The sequence below is a fragment of the Stegostoma tigrinum genome, chromosome 5 (assembly GCF_030684315.1).
Source record: "Stegostoma tigrinum isolate sSteTig4 chromosome 5, sSteTig4.hap1, whole genome shotgun sequence".
NCBI classification, from domain to species: Eukaryota; Metazoa; Chordata; class Chondrichthyes; order Orectolobiformes; family Stegostomatidae; genus Stegostoma; species Stegostoma tigrinum.
This window is the reverse complement of record NC_081358.1, coordinates 73149467-73169282: the sequence shown is the minus strand read 5'-3', so window position 1 is coordinate 73169282 and position 19816 is coordinate 73149467.

Here is a 19816-nt window from a genome sequence, read left to right as displayed (position 1 = left end):
ATATGAGTTGCTGTTCCTGCAACCTTTGGGTGACATCATTGTGGCACTGCAGGAGACCCATGATGGACATGTCATCTAAAGAATGGGAGGGGGAGTTAAAATGGTTCGCGACTGGGAGGTGCAGTTGTTTATTGCGAACCGAGCGGAGGTGTTCTGCAAAGCAGTCCCCAAGCCTCCGCTTGGTTTCCCCAATGTAAAGGAAGCCACACCGGGTACAATGGATACAGTATACCACATTGGCAGATGTGTAGGTGAGCTTTTGCTTCAGTCCGCCTCCCCCTCTCTCCCTATTTATTCGTGAACCCTCTCCCCATCCCCCTCTCTAATGAAGGGTCTAGGCCCGAAACGTCAGCTTTTGTGCTCCTGAGATGCTGCTTGGCCTGCTGTGTTCATCCAGCTCCACACCTTGTTATCTTGGATTCTCCAGCATCTGCAGTTCCTATTATCTCTGGTTTAAGTTAACATTTCTTTCCTTTGGGGTAGAGTAAGGAACTTAGATTTTGAAGCCCTGCTAGGGGTAATTGTATGAATCACATCACCTATCTTCATTTAATTTGCACATCGTTCTTTGCAGGTCACTCACTGTCCAAAAATATTACATTAAATTTATGGACTCGAGCAATAATAAGCATTTCCATGTGCAATTAATTGTCTCCTGGTCATTTAAGCTCGACAGGGCCTTGAGAAAAAGGAAATTAAAAGTTCCTATTTGCTGACCATATTTCATTGCATATTCTGGAAGACAGTACTTTGCAGCTGCCAGATTCTCATTACTGAAATGTAAGTGTGCAAGGACATGGGCTATGATGTGGAAAGGAAACTTTCCTTGGCAGGTCAGGCTATCAAGTTGACCTTCTGGCAGAATTCCACTCCCCCAATGTAGCATATAAATGTTGGTTGCAAAGTATACAGTTGGATAAGGTCATAAAATTCAGAGGACCTTGTCAGGCAGGACTATTAATTACCGCCTTGCAAAGCCTTCATGGAGACCAGTGCGGTATCTCCCAGTCCTTGACACAAAATGCAACTGAAAAGTGTGATGGTAGTCTGCCATTAATAGAGATGTGTTCTGTGCTGTCTCTGTTGCAGAGAGATGTTTCCAGAATGTCTCCTTCAGACAGGATGTTGGTAGGCAGCTTTTGCATGTATTTTTTAAAAATGAGAAAAAAAGAATCATGAGTGGGCGGAGTCAGGCCTCACATAGACCCTGGAAGTTTTCTGCTGGCTACTGAAACTAAAAGCTGGAATTGTCTGCTGCTAGAGTCTTAGAGAGCAAAACAACTTCTTAAATATCAAAGGGGGTAGATCGTTTTTTTCTTGTGGACTGGAGAGAGACAGCACGTGAGAACCAGAACTGTTTTGCTGAATTTCTTTTTTTTGCCACAGTGTGTGTTGTGGGATGCTGCCTGTATTGGAACAGTTGATGATTAGTGGTTAAATCATGTATTACCTTGTTAAGTATATCAACAGAATTAAAGTTATGCCAGTTCTTCTTTTCATTTGTGTTTTAACTGTGTTGTAAGAAAAAAGTATGTTTTGCTTAAAGCCTAGTGGTGGACAAATCAAATTACATCTGGAAAACAGTGACTTTAAATAAATATATAAGCTAAGGTCTCGGCTATCTCCTTACTATATTTTCGAGGGGGGTCTGATCTGGTCCATAACAGATGTTACCAATACCACTTTTTTCAGAGTATACCACAGCATGTCTCTTCCACATAATAATGATAGTCAAGCAGCTAAGCTATTGGAATTCTCCACCATTGCTGGCTTCCCCTGATGCAAGTATATCTATGTTGAATTGTGGAACCTGCAGAGCCCGTGAACAGAAAAAGATCCTGCCGCATGAACGTTCAAATTATATGTGACAATCGATGCCAAAGAAGTCTGTGTCAGATATCCTGAGAGCTGTCGAGGCTCTTATATGCAAGAGAAATCATAATATCCTGTGATTTTCTAAGCCCCTCAAGCCACACAGTGAAGGTTGCTGGGGGACAAGGGTCTCCAAAAATGGCCTCTGGAGTCTTTAAGAAACACACAGAACAAAGATACAGCATTGCTCACACTTCAATCAAGGCCATAGTGAAACAAAGTACAGGCTTCTTGAAGATGAGGCTCTCATGTCTGGACCACATTGGCAGGACTTTGCAATATTCCCCAGAGTATCCTGTAAAACTGTGATATACTGTACCTTCACATTGGAACAGATAAAGTGGAGATGTCTTGGATGAGGATGAACAGCTATCTTCTGGGGTTGAAGATAAGAAATACAATAAGGATATTAACTGGGAAGACATGCAAAAGAGAACTGTCTTACAGAATCCATGAGGCCGGAAATAACGTTAATGCCAGCTGCTTCCAAAATGAATAGTTGGGTTTGGACTTGGTTTAATTGTTTGCAATTCCACTGATAATTTGGCAGGCAACACTTACATAGTGCAAAGAACATGTGGACCTTGTTCATTTACAGTCTTTGACCTTTTATGTTGTTGAATAAATATCTCATTAACCATCTGATTGTACACATGATACTCCATTTTAATGTAGCTGCACAGAACCTGTCCTAATGTATGATTTGGTGATGGGAGAAAAGAAATTTGGTTGTGCATGAGAACAAATATATTTTTAAAAAACCCTGCTCTAAATGACTGTTGGGAAAATAGCACTAATGAGACAGTGCACTAATGTTCCATGGCATGAAGCTAGGTAACTCTTAAGGCATCTGTCATGACATCCAAGTGATGGATACTGAAGTATTCATAATAGCCACCAGGTTGAGAGAAATCCTGAGGAATCTCATTTTGATTCCTCAATGTTTCAGAGTTCATACAGACTGTCAAGCTGTCCTGAAATCCTTGCGCATTCTCCATGGCAGTGTTGGACCGATACAAGGCAGCACCTTGTGCAGCTTTGCATGATGGATCAATGCACTCTGAGGGACCGTGAAATATGTGAATTGTCCATTGTATATCTCTCAGCCTTGAATGTCAGTTACATACTTTGAAAAACTGATTCATAGAATGAACTATCCCTTGCAAAGAAGTATTTTATTGCTCCATGAGATCTGGACATTGCTAGAAAACCCAGCATTTGTATCCCTTCCCTAATTATGCTTAAACTAAGTGGTTTGCTGACCTATTAAGAGTCACCCAGATTTCTGTAACTCTGGTATTACATGTATTCCAGACATCACAGTACTGACAACATTATGGATGCCTCCATCCTTCGATCAGGCTAACTGACTGTCTCTGACAAACCTGCCTCAGGCACGGATGACTATCTCTGCAATTTGGTCAAGTAATTTATGGCTGAGAGCAGAAGCACGTCTTCTATCTGGGGCTGAGTAGATGTGTCGTCTCTGGAAGTCCACTTAATGTCAGAAGCCTGGGACATATCTTCTTCAATCAGCTGCAGAGATGTGTCAGCAATGAACTCACCAAATTGTGCTCCCAAATCTAATCTAGAAAGAATACCCACAGAGGTTAGCACCCTGAATTCATGAAGGGTGCAGGTGAAAACCTTGTCAGTGCATCTTCTGACACTTCACTGGTTTCTTCCCCTGAGGTGAAGATTGAGTAAAGTATCTCCAGAGCTGGCTTCTTTATGGAAATTAAGCTGCTGCTAGAGCCTTCATAAATGAGAGGATATTGGTTATTGAAGAAAGATAAAACCTCATGTAAGTTAAAGATGAGTTCATACTTGTGGTAGTACAAGAACAATATTACACAACAAGGTTTATTGTGTTGATTGGCTTTGGAGTCTTCCCATATCTGTGGACCTGCTCTTCTCCAGCCAAGTCCAGAATTTCTCCCTATGGGAAGTGAGGAGCATTTAGACAACTAATTGCACCACCACAGCTCCCATAACCCTTCCCCTCCAATCCCACTGCCCCCCACCACCAAATTGGTCTTCAATCTCTTAGTCCAGTTATGAGATATTTCTTCCAGCAATGAGACAAAGGTAAGGGTTTGGATACATTGGAAATGGATAGAAGTGCAGGTAGGTATAATGTGTGAACAGGAGACCTGTTGCGGTATCTCCAGTGACTGAATAGGAAGTGCAGAGGACATGAAGTGTTTATAGTTTATGAAGATGAGATGGGTGAGAGCTCTTAAGTAGACATAATATCTGCAATAATGACTGAGGATTATAGTCCGTAAGCCTTGGCTAGGTTGTGCAATTGCAGACTTAAAGTGGGTGATGGCCCTGTGAGTGTGATATAGTGAGAGAAGATAATAACATTTTCACTTGTAGAGCGCAGAAAATATTTGGTAACAATGCTGAGTGTCCATTTTCAATAATGTCACTGTACTGAACCAGGCTGCAATTTCTGTCCATGCTGGCTGGGTCTGTCATTGTGGCCTTTATTGGCAGTCAGCAAGAAAAAAGCCTGCCTTACTCACGACCATCCCATCCACTAGCACTTCCAGATCTCTGTCCTGGAACCAGAAAGATAGCTTGCTGCTGCAACATTTTCAGTGTTGAGGACTGCCTATTGAGAAGTAATTTCTTGCAGCATCTGAAGTGAGTGTGCTGTTGAACTTTGAATATAGTACAAAGGCATGTAAACCAATAGGCCCTGGCAGTGATAGGTATTTCTGCCTCACTCACCACAGTGTTCCCTGAGAATTCTACCTAACATCTTGTTTGCATAGCTAATGGGGTGAAAAGCAAAGATTGTGTGAGAAAATTCAGGATAACAAGGTGTGGAGCTGGATGAACACAACAGGCCAAGCAGCATCAGTGGAGCAGGAAAGCTGAAGTTGCGGGCCTAGACCCATCATCAGAAATGGGGGAGGGGAAAAGTGTTCTGAAATAAATAGGGAGAGAGGGGGAGGTGGATCAAAGATGAATAGAGGAGAAGATAAGTGGAGAGGAGACAGACAAGTCAAAGAGGCAGGAATGGAGCCAGTAGAGGTGAGTGTAGGTAGGGAGGTAGGGAAGAGATAGGTAAGTCCAGGGAGGACGGACAGGATTAGGGAGCCGAATGTGGTTAGTAGGTAGGAAATGGGGGTGGAGCTTGAGGTGGGAGGAGGGGATAGGTGAGAGGAAGAACTAGTAAGGGAGGCGGGGATGAGCTGGGCTGCTTTTGGGATGCGGTCAGGGAGGAGAGATTTTGAAGCTTGTGAAGTCCACATTGATACCAGTGGGCTGCAGGGATCCCAAGCGGAATATGAGTTGTTGTTTCTGCAACTTTTGGATGGCATCATTGTGGCACTGCAGGAGGCACAGGATGGACATGTCATCTGAAGAATGGGAGGGGGAGTGGAAATGGTTCACGACTGGGAGGTGCAGTCGTTTATGGTGAACCGAGCGTATGTGTTCTGCAAAGTGGTCCCCAAGCCGCTGCTTGGTTTCCCCAATGTAGATGAAGCCACAACAGGCACAGCAGATGCAGTATACCACATTGGCAGATGTGCAGGTGAACATCTACTGGATGTGGAAAGTCTTCTTGGGGCCTGGGACGGGGGTGAGGGAGGAGGTGAGTGGACAAGTGCAGTTCTTCCTGCGGTTGCAGGGGAAGGTGCCGGGTGTGGTGAGTCTGGAGGGGAGTGTGGAGCGGACAAGGGAGTCACAGAGAGAGTGATCCCTCTGGAAAGCAGACAAGGGTGGGGAGGAAAAATGTCTTTGGTGGTGGGGTCGGATTGCAGATGGCGGAAGTGTCGGAGAATGATGTGTTGGATCCGGAGGTTTGTGGAGTGGCACGTGAGGACGAGGGGGATTTTCTTTTGGCGGTTATTGCAGGGAAGGGGTGTGAGGGATGAGTTGCGGGACATGCAGGAGACGCGGTCGAGGGCATTGGCGACCACTGCAGGGGGTACTTTGCGATCCTTGAAAAACAAGGACACCTGAGATGCATGGGAGTAAAATGCCTCAAGATAATGAAATGTGAGGCTGCATGAACACAGCAGGCCCAGCAGCATCTCAGGAGCACAAAAGCTGATGTTTCGGGCCTAGACCCTTCATCAGAGAGGGGGATGGGGTGAGGGTTCTGGAATAAATAGGGAGAGAGGGGGAGGCGGACCGAAGATGGAGAGAAAAGAAGATAGGTGGAGAGGAGAGTATAGATGGGGAGGTAGGGAGGGGATAGGTCAGTCCAGAGAAGACGGACAGGTCAAGGAGGTGGGATGAGGTTAGTAGGTAGGAGATGGAGGTGCGGCTTGGGGTGGGAGGAAGGGATGGGTGAGAGGAAGAACAGGTTAGGTTGGCAGAGACAGGTTGGTCTGGTTTTGGGATGCAGTGGGTAGAGGGGAAGAGCTGGGCTAGTTGTGCGGTGCAGTGGGGGGAGGGGATGAACTGGGCTGGTTTTGGGATGCGGTGGGGGAAGGGGAGATTTTGAAACTGCTGAAGTCCACATTGATACCATTGGGCTGCAGGGTTCCCAAGCGGAATATGAGTTGCTGTTCCTGCAACCTTCGGGTGGCATCATTGTTGCACTGCAGGAGGCCCATGAAGGACATGTCATCTAAAGAATGGGAGGGGAGTGGAAATGGTTTGCAACTGGGAGGTGCAGTTGTTTATTGCGAACTGAGCGGAGGTGTCTGCAAAGCGGTCCCCAAGCCTCTGCTTAGTTTCCCCAATGTAGAGGAAGCCACACCGGGTACAGTGGATGCAGTATACCACATTGGCAGATGTGCAGGTGAACCTCTGCTTAATGTGGAAAGTCATCTTGGGGCCTGGGATAGGGGTGAGGGAGGAGGTGTGGGGGTAAGTGTAGCACAACCAGCCCAGCTCTTCCCCTCCACCCACTGCATCCCAAAACCAGTCCAGCCTGTCTATGCCTCCCTAACCTGTTCTTTCTCTCACCCATCCCTTCCTCCCACCCCAAGCCGCACCTCCATCTCCTACCTACTAACCTCATCCCACCTCCTTGACCTGTCCGTCTTCCCTGGGCTGACATATCCCCTCCCTACCTACCCACCTATACTCTCCTCTCCACCTATCTTCTTTTCTCTCCATCTTCGGTCCGCCTCCCCCTCTCTCCCTATTTATTCCAGAACCCTCACCCCATGCCCCTCTCTGATGAAGGGTCTAGGCCCGAAACGTCAGCTTTTGTGCTCCTGAGATGCTGCTGGGCCTGCTGTGTTCATCCAGCCTCACATTTCATTATCTTGGATTCTCCGGCATCTGCAATTTCCATTATCACTGAGTAAAATGCCTCATCCTGGGAACAGATGCAGTGGAAGCAAAGGAATTGGGAATAGGGGATGACGTTTTTGCAGGAAGGTGGCTGGGAGGAGGTGTATTCTAAGTAGTGTGGGAGTCGGTGGGCTTGAAATGGATATTGGTTTCTCAGTGGTTGCCCGAGATGGAGACAGAGATGAACAAGGTGAGGGAGTTGTTAAAGATTGTCCAGGTACTTAAGACTGGGGTGGAAGGTGTTGATGAAGTGGATGAACTGTTCGAGCTCCCCGTGGGAGCACGAGGCTGCGCCGATACAGTCATAAATGTAACGGAGGAAGAGGTGGGGTTTAGGGCCAGTGTAGGTACAGAAGAGGGATTGTTCCACATAACCTTCAAACAGGCGGACATAGCTTGGGCCCATGAGGGTACCCATGGCCACCCCCTTTGTCTGTAGGAAGTGGGAGGAATTGAAAGAGAAGCTGTTGAGGGTGACGACAAGTTCGGCTAGGCGGATGAGGGTGTCAGTGGAGGGGGACTGGTCAGGCCTGCACGACAGGAAGAAGTGGAGGGCCTTTAGGCCATCTGCATGGGGAATACAGGTGCATAGGGACTGGACATCCATGTTGAAAATGAGGTGTAGGGGCCAGGGAATTGGAAGTTCTGGAGGAGGTAGAGGGCGTGGGTGGTGTCACAGACGTGGGTAGAGAGTTTCTGGACTAAGGGGGTGAAAATGGAGTCCAGATAGGTGGAGATGAGTTCGTGGGGCAGGAGGAGGCGGAGACAATGGGTCGACCAAGGCAGGCAAGTTTGTGGATTTTCGGAAGTAGATAGAAGTGGGCGGTGTAGGGTTGGGGAACGATGAGTTGGTGGCTGTGGGTGGGAGGTCACCTGAGTTGATGAGGTTGTGGGTGGTTTGGGAGATGATGGTTTGGTGCTCATATCATGATCTGGGGGGCAGTGGGAGGAGGTCTCGGAGAGTTGGCACCTGGCCTCAGCGATGTAGAGGTCAGTGCGCCATACTACAACTGCGCCTTCCTAGTTCGTGGGTTTTATGGTGGGGTTGGGATTGGAACGGAGGGCTGCACGTTCTGTGGGGGAGAGGTTGGAGTGGGTGAGAGGGGTGGAGAGGTTGAGGCGATTGAAGACTCGACAGCAGTTGGAGATGAAGAGGTCAACAGAGGGTAGGAGGCCTTGTGCAAGTGTCCAGGAGGAGGGCTCATGTTGGAGGCAGGGGAATGGGTCAGTAGAGAGAGGATTAGGCTCATGGTTAAAGAAGTAAGCGTGGAGGCGAAAGCACCAGAAAAACTGCTCAATGTCCAAATGTGACTGATATTCGTTGATGTGTGGGTGGAGGGGGACTTTGTGGATTTTGGGAAGGAGATAGAAGCGGCTGGTGCGGAGTGGTTGACCCATTGTCTCTGCCTGCTCCTGCCCCATCAGACTCATCTCCACCTATCTGGATTCCATTTTGTCCCCCTTGGTCCAGGAATTCCCTACCCATGTCTGTGAAACCACTCACACCCTCCCTCTCCTCCAAAACTTACAATTCCCGGTTCCCAGCACCTCATTTTTACAATGGATGTCCAGTCCCTATGCACCTGTATTCCCCATGCAGATGGCCTAAAGGCCCTCCGCTTCTTCCTGTCGCGCAGGCCCGACCAGTCCCCCTCCACCGACACCCTCATCCGCCTAGCCGAACTCGTCCTCACCCTCAACAACTTCTCTTTCAATTCCTCCCACTTCATTCAGACAAAGGGGGTGGCCATGGGTACGCGCATGGGCTCAAGCTATGCCTGCCCCTTTGTAGGTTACGTGGAACAATCCCTCTTCCGTACCTGCACTGGCCCTAAACCCCACCTCTTCCTCCGTTACGTTGATAACTGTATTGACACTGCTTCATGCTCCCACGGGGAGCTCGAACAGTTCACCCACTTCATCAACACCTTCTACCCCAGTCTTAAGTTCACCTGGACTATCTTTAACACCTCACTCACCTTCCTGGACTTCTCTGTCTCCATCTCGGGCAATCACCTAGAAACCAATATCCATTTCAAGCCCACCAATCAAACACCTAGTGTACACCTCCTCCCAACCACCTTCCTGCAAAAATGCCAACCCCCATTCCCAATTCCTTTGCATCTGCTGCATCTGTTCCCAAGATGAGGCATTCCACTCCGGTACATCTCAGATATCCTCGTTTTTCAAGGACTGCAACTTCCCCCTGCAGTGGTCAATGACGCCCTCAACCGTGTCTCCCGCATATCCCGAAACTCATCCTTCACACTCCGTCCCCGCAATCGCAACCAAAAAAGAATCCCCCTCGTCCTCACGTACCACCCCACCAACCTCTGGATCCAACACATCATCCTCTGACACTTCCACCATCTACAATCCCACCCCACCACCAAAGACATTTTTCCCTCCACACCCTTGTCTGTCTTCCGGAGAGACCACTTTCTCTGTGGCTTCCTTGTCCACTCCACACTCCCCTCCAATCCCACCACACTCGGCACTTTTCCCTCCAACCGCAGTAAGTATTACACCTGCCCCCACACCCTCTCCCTCACCCCCATCTCAGGCCCCAAGAAGACTTTCCACATCAAGCAGATGTTCACCTGCACATCTGCTAATGTTGTATGCTGCATCCACTGTATCTGCCTCCTCTACATTGAGGAAACCAAGTGGAGGTTTGGAGACCGCTTTACAGAACACGTATGCTCGGTTCGCAATAAACAACAATAAACACCTCCCAGTCGTGAACCATTTAAACTTCCCCTCCCATTCCTCAGACGATATATCCATCCTGGGCCTCCTGCAGTGCCACAATGATGCCATTCAAAGGTTGCAGGAACAGCAACTCAAAGTCCGCTTGGGAATTCTACAGTCCAATGGCATCAATGTGGATTTCACAAGCTTCAAAATCTCCCCTCACCCACCGCATCCCAAAGCCAGCCCAGCTCGACCCCACCTCCCTGACCTGTTCTTCCTTTCACCTATCCCCTTGTCCCACCTCAAGCCCCACCCCCTACTAACCACATTCCGCTCCCTCGACCTGTCCGTCCTCCCTGGACTGACCGATCTCCTCCCTACCTCCCCACCTACACTCACCTTTACTGGCTCCATCCCCACCTCTTTAACTTGTCTGTCTCCTCTCCATCTCTCTTATCCTCTAGCCATCTTCAATCTGCCTCCCCTACTCTCCCCATTTATTTTAGAACGGTCTCCCTCTCCCCCATTTCTGATGATGGGTCTAGGCCCGCAACGTCAGCCTTCCTGCTCCTCTAATGCTGCGTGGTCCGCTGCGTTCATCCAGCTCGACACCTTGTTATCTTGGATTCTCCAGCATCTACATTTCCTATTATCTGTGTGAGAAAATTCATCCTGGGCTTTTTCAGACTGGACATCTTGATATCATTTGCCATTTCATTCAAGCTACAAATGGTAAAATTCAACCTATGGAATTCACTTTTAGAATTCCATGGAATCCATTTTTAGAATTCCATGGAATCTACTGAAAAGAGACAGGTAATTTGGAACAATTGATTTGTGTTAGTGTTCCTGTTCAACACATGGGTCCTTATCCAATTTTATTTAACCTCATTCACATAACCTCCTATCAAGTTTCCGTCATGTAATTATCCAGCTTCCCTTACAGTTCATCCATGCCATTGTCCTAAGCACTCCACTTGACATTGAGTTTCACTTTTTCACTGCTTTTGAATTCTACCAACTTTACCCAACATGAATTTACAGATTTATTGACCCCGATGGTACTCCCATAAAATGCTGCCAGTCAAGGTACAGGATCCACTAAGTACAGCATAAAGCCCTCTCTGAATTGTCCTATCAAACACTCCCTGGGCTGTCTTTGAATTACTGTGCAAGTTCCTGCACGTTATGATATGAGTGATATCTATATTGTCAATCTGGGGATTTAAGGCACGCCATATTACCTCATAGATATAGACAGTGAATTCTTCAAAATGTTAACACAGTAAAGGTGAGATTTTTATAAATTACAAACATACTGAGTTCAGTGCATTCCTGATATTTCGGACAGTTCTTACACTGTCAAACCTGATAAAAGCCAGTAAACGTTTTCTTGCACTGCAATGACGTATATGGTGTTGTTGACTTGGCAATGGCTACCTGCTCCTACCAGTGTTTCCATAATGTTCACTTCAGGAGAAAATGTTGAAGGAATCCACATGATGTCTGCTCCTTTGTTATTGGCATTCAACAACAATTCTATTGTCTTGTCAATAAAAATGTGTTCTTTTGCAACTCCAACAAACCTAAGGGACTTTGCCTTTTGGAACAGTTTCCAGCACTGCTGCAGTTCAGTCATGTTGGTGTACAGCTGGCTTTAAATTCTGCAACAAAACACAACTTTCTACCTGGGCAGGTTCTCATTGACTGATATTGCCGACAACAAGAACCTGTTATTCTGCAAATGAAAACTACTGTGAATATTGGAAAAATGAAATAAAACAGAAAATACTGAAAATAGTCAGCAGCTCGTCAAGCATTAGTGAAGAAACAAAATTAATGTGACTGGAATTTTTCTGCCCCTTGAGCTGCATGGGCTATGGCAAGAAAGATGCAAAGACATTTCTAAGGTGAACAGGTTAAATTGGGAAATTTCCCCAGAAAGCAGACAGTAAGCAGCCGTGATAAAGAGTAAATGCTAATGCTGACTGGTTGGAAGGCTAGCCTGTATGTCCTGCGACTTTGTCCAAGTTGTTTAGAAGATGTTGCCCTCCCAACCCAATCTGTATGCCTCTTCACACCATCATACTTCTCCATGCCATCTTGAGTTCTTCACCAACCCCTTTCCACAACCACTGCACGCCATCCATGGTCCTTCCATGTCCTTCTCATGTGACCGCATAATCAGATGTTATTTCCATAGGCACTCACCTAGTAGTCACAATGGACAAAGCTCAGGAGACATGAGGATATGAAAAAATATCTAATTATTCAATAGAGCACACAATTATACATGTTTGATACAAAAATACGTATTAATGAAGCACATTAAAAATTTTAAATCATCTCAAATATTCTATCAGTTAGAGGAACAAACTTCTATTCAGTAGCCACAGTAAAGGCAACCAATGCTGGAGCTGTGGACGGTGTGGAGCGCTGTTGTAGGTTGCAATGGGACATTGACAGGATGCAGAGCTGGGCTAAACAGTGGCAAATGGAATTCAACACAGAAAAGTGTAAAGTGATTCATTTTGGAAGGTTGAAATTGAATGCAGAATACAGCGTTAATGGCAGGATTCTTGGCAGTGTGGAGGAACAGAGAGAGCTTGGGATCCACGTCCATAGATCCCTCAAAGTTGCTACCCAAATTGATAGCATTGTAAAGAAGGCATATGGAGTGTTGGCTTTCATTGGCAAGGGAATTGAGTTTAAGAGTCACAAGGTTATGCTGCAGCTCTGTAAAACTCTGGTTAGACCACACTTGGAATATTGTGTTCAGTTCTGGTCACCTCATCATAGGAGAGATGTGGAAGCTTTAGAAAGGGTGCAGAGGAGATTTACCAGGATGCTGCCTGGACTGGAGGGCAGGTCTTATGAGGAAAGGTTGAGGGAGCTAGGGCCTTTCTCATTGGAGAGAAGAAGGATGAGAGGTGACTTGATAGAGGTTTACAAGATGATGAGAGGCATAGATAGAGGGGATAGTCAGAGACTTATCCCAGGGCGGAAATGGATATTACAAGGGGCACAATTTTAATGTGATTGGAGGAAGATATAAGGGAGATGTCAGAGGTAGGTTCTAGTGGAGTCAGATACTTTAGAGACTTTTCAGCGAATCTTGGATAGGCACATGGAGGATAGTAAAATGAAGGGTATGCAGGGTGGTTTCATTTAGTAGAATAATAGGTTGGCACAATATTGTGGGCCGAAGGGCCTGTACTGTGCTGTAGTGTTCTATGTTCCATGTTAGTTCTTTTATAGCCTTTTAAAACTATCAATCAAAATGTGAGATCAACTCCACGCTGCACTGAGATGTGTTTTTGTAGCTTTTGAAACTTGCCAAACTTTCCTTATGATCTTAGTTATAATACAAGCCCTTCAGGTATATCAACAATGAACTCGACTGAAACTGAAAAGGGTAATAGCAATTTATTTTTCGAACCAACAACAGTGCCATAAGTTTTTAACTCTGAAGTAGGGTCTGTCTGAACTCAGCACTTAGTTCAAAAGGCCTTACTGTGTTTGCTTTTCCCACCAGAGTGCCATTTCCACCTCTTCATCCCAGAATAAGATTTCTGAGAAATCATTATTGACTAGAGCTATTAACTCTTTCATAACCCTATGAGCAGAATCTTCTCAGGCATTGATCAACATGGGTATTGGCAGGAACGTTGGTAAAATTACATGTAATTGTCAATGAGGAACTTCTCAATTTTGAAAGCAAGAAGTCCCACTTTCCAATCAGGTGTTGAATAGACATACAGTACTCTTCTTGGTGAATGGTAAGAAGTATATTAGTATACATCAGCCTACATTAATATCACAATAATAGTTAATCTCTCTGCCCTGTTATTCTGTTCCTCATTCTCCACCCACTAGATAAAAACTAGAAGGTGCCATATTCTGACAAGAAAACCAGAGTGATTATCTGGAAACACCCCCTCGCCGCTTTATGTCATTGAAACCAGTTAACATGTCAGGGTAAAATCCATGGGGCAGTGACTGCACCTTCCAATTATGGTCATTGGCATCAGACACATAGACTAGTCAGAGACTTGCACTAAGTAACTCACTGCCTAATTTCCCAGAGCCTAACTGCCATCTCAAGGCAGAAGTCAGGAACGTGATGGAACACCCCTCACTTTCCTGGATGTGTACAGCTCCAACAACACTCAAGAAACTTGGTATCATCTGTGGCAAAGCAGCCTACTTGATTGGCATCATATCCATAATCAGTCCCTCCACTAGAAACACTAGCAGCGGTGTGCACTGCAGAAATTCACCAGCGTTCTTTCTTCCAACCCAACAAACAATAATATCTTGAGAAACAAGAGCTGCAGATATGTGGGAACACCACCAGCTGCAAGTTCCCTTACAAGCCACTCACTTTCTAAGTCAGTATGTTTATTGCTGTTCCTTCAGTGTGGCTGGGTCAAAATTCTGGAATTCCACCCCTAGTGGTATTGTAGATTTATTATACCACATGGGCTGCAGTGGTTCAAACAGACAACTCACCACCACCTTCTCAAGGGCTACTAGAGATGGACATTGAAAGCTGGCCCAGTCAGTGATGCCTACATCCGTGAGTGAATTTCCAAACAATAAGCGGTGAAGGTTAATATTTTTATTTAAAAATATGTAGGTATTTGGAGTTTCTTCAAGAAACAAAAATATCTTGAGCAGCACTAAGGGAAGACAAACGCTGGGAAGACAACTAAAGTAAACTGAAGTTCTGGACTAAAGGAAGAGGAACACCCTTTGGAATTTTTTTAGAAAGTCTCCAATATAATTGGAACAAAATTTTTTAAAAACCGGCATGAATAAAATGAGAAAACAAACAGCTGAAGTACAAATAAAAAGAAAGTGCAAACATCAGGAGAAGGTGTTTTAAAAATCCAGAGCACGGCACAGTTTAGAGGAATAGAGAGTCTGTCAAATTTTCAAATACTGCCTAATAAGAATCCTGAGAGTTTTCAGGTCTTGGAATACTTTGCTGGAGATTGTTAAGAGTCTGAAAAGACTTAAAGAGGCTCCAGAAGTGATCCGGGGTCTGACTAGGATTAGACACACTTAAAGAGAAACTAAAAAATAACTGAAATATTGAGTTTTCATTATTCTTCAGCATATTTATTTGTGAACAGCTTTGAAGTAAAAGGCCCAAATGGCAATGTAACAAATGCAGTAGACTGTGCAGGAAATGATAGAAATAATAGTTACTCCAAAGTAACATCAGCTTTATGATTCAGCTTGAATTGCAATTGCAACCAACAACCTGTGTCATTCAGCCAAGTTCTGCACTGGAGGTAAGTGCCCTGATAAGATTTTGTTGTTCAGTAGGCTTACTCAAGGCAAATGCAGCTGATGTTTATGTATTGCATACTGTCAACAGGTGCTGTGCTCCAGTGAGTCAAGACCAGATCCATACAAATAGTGCCAGGTGGGACTGGAGAGAAATTGTTTACACAGGAGTTAGTAGGCCCCACCACCTGCTTTGTTAAATGTATGTGCCTTTGATTCGATTCACACAGTATTTTTTAAAAAGATTACCCGTAGTTATAAATTTAAAACCACTGTCAAATCATTTTTAGTGCTTTGCCGTTATTACATTGTTTGTAAAAAGTTGATGCTCCAAAGAGGCCATGTAATCTGTACAGAAATTATTTTTACGAAGTACTTAGATATATTTATTTCCAGTTTTCAAGCCAATCCAGCTAATCCAACACTCTTACCAGAAGTCCATTGGAGTTATTTTCAGGCTGCTGCCAGCAGCTGTTTTTATTGTGTAGATATTTACTGTAACTGGAAAAGGAATCATTGCTGGCTCTAGCTGTACAATACATGCAATAACTCCATTTCATAACTCACACAAAATTTCTGCTGATTTCTTTACTTCAAGACGCAACCTACAAAATAATTTTTCGTTGTTTACATTATATACATAACTTTTAAAATACAGAATCTAAAGAAAATCATTCTGTATGATTGAATAATATCTGAAATCATTTTTACTAACAAAAGAAAGCTAAGCACGTTTAATCCAAAAAGCCGTTATAGGGTCAGTGTCTCTTATGCCCGGTAGTTGTGTATTTTTTGACTTATTGGCTTTATAACATGTTAACTCTAGGTTCTGTAGGCTCTATCAATTGTTAAAACAAGGACGCTGATGGCAATTCTACAATGAAGCACTGCAAGCAGTCAGCAAGGATGATAGCTTGGGAAACCATGGGTATACATGCTGCAGGTTTGGATGAGTGCTATTCCCAAATGACAGTACTGGATTTCAGGGTCAACTAATGTTAGATCAGCCAAGTTGACATGATCCACTGCAAGACACAGATTCAAGACAACAGGATAAGTACTGATGTGAACTAGTTGGACTCTCAGACCTATTTCTATATTCTAATCTTTTTTCAATTAGAGCTGCGAAATTTGCAGTTGACTCAATTCTTCCCACCCACTGCAGTTGATTCATCTCCTCCCCCTTTTGCATTATAAGCTTTAACGGGATGTTAGTGCCTACCTCAAGTAAAGTATCCTGAATAGAAGTGGAACAAAAGTTAAATTCAAACAACTAAGTGCAGAACAAATTAATTAAACAATACAAATGCTAAGCTCAAACATTGTAATTTGAATAAAAAGTAAAAAGAACAAGTTTGATTGTCATGACCACGACAAAAGATGGGCTAACAACTTAAATTTATATAGCAGCATCAACACAGAAAGTTTTGAGAGGCTCCCCACCATTAAGTATAACAACAGGGAGAAATTTCAGTGACCATGCCCCAAATTTTACAGACGTATCATAATGAAGCTACACTTAGATGCAACAGGCTGAAATCTCAGGGAATTCACCCAACTTGCTGACTGATTTCATAGAATAAGTGTCACTTTTAAGACTTTGTTCAAGAAACAAAGAAAGCATCTCATCCTTAAACATAATCCCAGTGTGCAAGCATCAATTGGGAATGAGTGGTCTGCACCAATTTCTAAAACCCTCAGTGCTTCGAAAGGAAAGAAGGCTTTTAATTCTAATGCTCCCAGTCACCCCTCTTGTCGCAACAGTGTTTCAAAACCTTATGTCAAGCAAGTCTTACTTTATTTTTACAACAGCTGTAATTTCTCTCAAATGCTTGGCTGTTTTCCCTCATCACCATTAACAGAACTGAGATGAAGCAAATCAAAAGCAATGGTGAGATCTTCTCCCCAACCTTCATCAGTTTTTGAAATAGCCAGGTTGGTAGTGCCATAAAATTCAGCAAGTATATTGTTGATTTTCCAGCCATCTGGATTTCACATTTAATTTTCTAGGAAAGAGTAAAGTCTCTCTGATAGTGCATTTATACAATTTAATTTATGTTGCAGAATCATTTAATTATTTAAATTAAATAGGTTTCCTCTATATGTTTCCTCATTTAATTTGTACCCCTGTGTAATATCACTGAATGGAGAAATAAGTCAGGTGCCTAATGCTCTCTAGCTCTGTAAGCCCATGCTATGCTTCAGTGCGGTAGAGCTATCACTACTTATAATTTGAATTTTCCAGAGCACTGTATTACTACTCATTCAGTGGCAGTAGCAGAGAACTTGAGAATTTGAGCTTGAAGAACTCTATCCTTCTTTTCAGCTGAGGAAGGTGTATAACGAAGACAAGATGTATGAAGAAGAATGGTGGGGGTATGTGATTATCAAATATATCAAATATATGGTCATCTCCATTGGATGGGAAATTGTATAGAATGCAAATCAAGCTTCTAATTCGCCATGGTGTATTTTGTATTACTGTACCAAACAGTCCTTCACTGCTATAAAACTTTACAAATACTAATCATTTTAGATATAAACTTTCTTCTTTTAAGTGACATAAATAGGTCAGTTCTGTCTTTAAAGAAAGTTTTCTCCCTGATGTTAATGTGACCAAAGAGAACCTGTCACCTGAAATATTCTTATTATTTATTTTTAATGTTGTTACATGCAGCACAAATTATTTTATTTCTGTCAAATAATTCACAAACATTTCAATGTAAGCTGCTGTTCAGTTTTGAGTGGAAATTCAATTAGCTGCTTAATGACACTTTCAAAATCTTCACTCAGCCTTTTGTCTCAAAAATCATGGGAAAAATTTTGCAAACCAGTATCTTTGCCACCACAAGAGTGATTGAGACAAACAAATCTATTCATGTAGGCCAAAGACACCATCCACAGCTGCAGGAACATGGTTACCTGCATGGCCAGGGTAGGCAAAGACCAGGATTTCTGGAGAATGTACTTGACCTTCAAAAATAGCAGGCAATGGACCTGCTGTTCCTCAGGCTTAGTCTGCAGTGTGGAAGCCAAGAATTAATTGAGTAACCTGAAATGTTCTTCATGTGTGGATAAAATCTGTTCAACAGTCATGATCTGAACTTATTTCAAGGCTTAGCCCTTTAAAAATGAAATTAAACAAACTGCCAGTGAGAGTTTAAATACTTAGCTGTATTGCTTTGATAGCCAGGCCAGGAGTTGCTGCACCTACTTTAAAAGCTTCAATGACTGTTTGTCAACATTTCCTGAAATAATCTTTATGGATGGTTCATTTCCAAAAGCTAGAATTTTCTTTGTCCTGTGGCACTGGGAGGTAGGGGAGAGGCTTTCTTGGTGTTGTTAGTCCCAAATGTCACTGTTTGATTGACAGGGAAAACAGCCTTTAAATGATTAGCTATCTGTGATATGTGTATGAATGGCATATTTTTAATGAAAGACGAAGCACTTAACATTTTACTGAGCTTTTTTGAATGTGATCTTTTAATATCAAGAATATATTGTGATATCTGTATTAGAGCTTTAGAACAACATTTTTCCCCCCTTCACATGGATTCTTAGATCTACCCATGGAGGATAGTGAGCGAGTTGCCATGGAAATTATAAGGGCCTATGGTGAAGTGGACGGCAGGCATGTCTTTGTCTGGGTGCTGTAATGGGCCATGAACACTAGGTGGAAATATGTGCTGGAAACGCTTTAAAAGATCTATAATGGGGAATAGGAGTGTGGGCACGTATGTTAGTAAGAATTGGCAGTTTTATAACTAAGAAAGTTATAAAAGATCATGGGTGTTGGCTAGAGGCCTACAATCTCAGAAAACAAATGAGGTGTAGTTCAAAGAACTAAGGTGACCCTTTAAACTAGACCATTTTGGCACATGTCTGTCCTCATAACTACTTAAGATTTGCTTCCAGGTTAGCAGAGATCCCTTTCTATCTGGCACCACTCCTCACAGCATAGACCACAAAATACAGGAGCCTGTTTCCTCCTGGAGTCCAGACGTTTCTAAAGCTGCCCTGGCATTTTCATTGTTTAAATAAGTGATAACTGAGAAAGTGAAACTCATTGACTACCTTGTTCTCAACTCAGCAGCTTGCATTGACCAATGCTCTAATCTGTGGTAGAATACAAGAACACAATGTTCATGGAGAAAGAAATCTTATATTAATCGGTTAGACTGTGCAGGAAATTTACCAATAGTTTTTACGGCATTATGAAAACGACTCCCAGTGCCTGAAAAATACTGGATGTCAACTTATTTCCCAAAAAGCATCTAACTAATCATTGTGAGTTCATTGACCCAAAACCCACCTTAGCACCACCTTAGTTATTTTATTTCACAATGTATGGACCAGGTTTACTCAAACAGAGACAAACTAGTCATCCTGTACACCTCCTCTCACCCACCTTCCTGCAAAAAGGCCATCCCCAATTCCCAATTCCTTTGCCCCTGCTGCATCTGATCCCGAGACGAAGCATTCCATTTCCGGATATCCCACGTGTCCTTGTTTTTCAAGGACTGCAACTTTCCCTCCACATTGGTCGAAAGCGCCATTGACCGTGTCTCTCGCATTTCCTGCAACTCATCCCTCACATCCCGTCCAGCAATAACAACCAAAAACAGAATCTGCCTTGTTCTCACGTAACACCCCACCAACCTCCGGATCCAACACATCATCCTCTGAC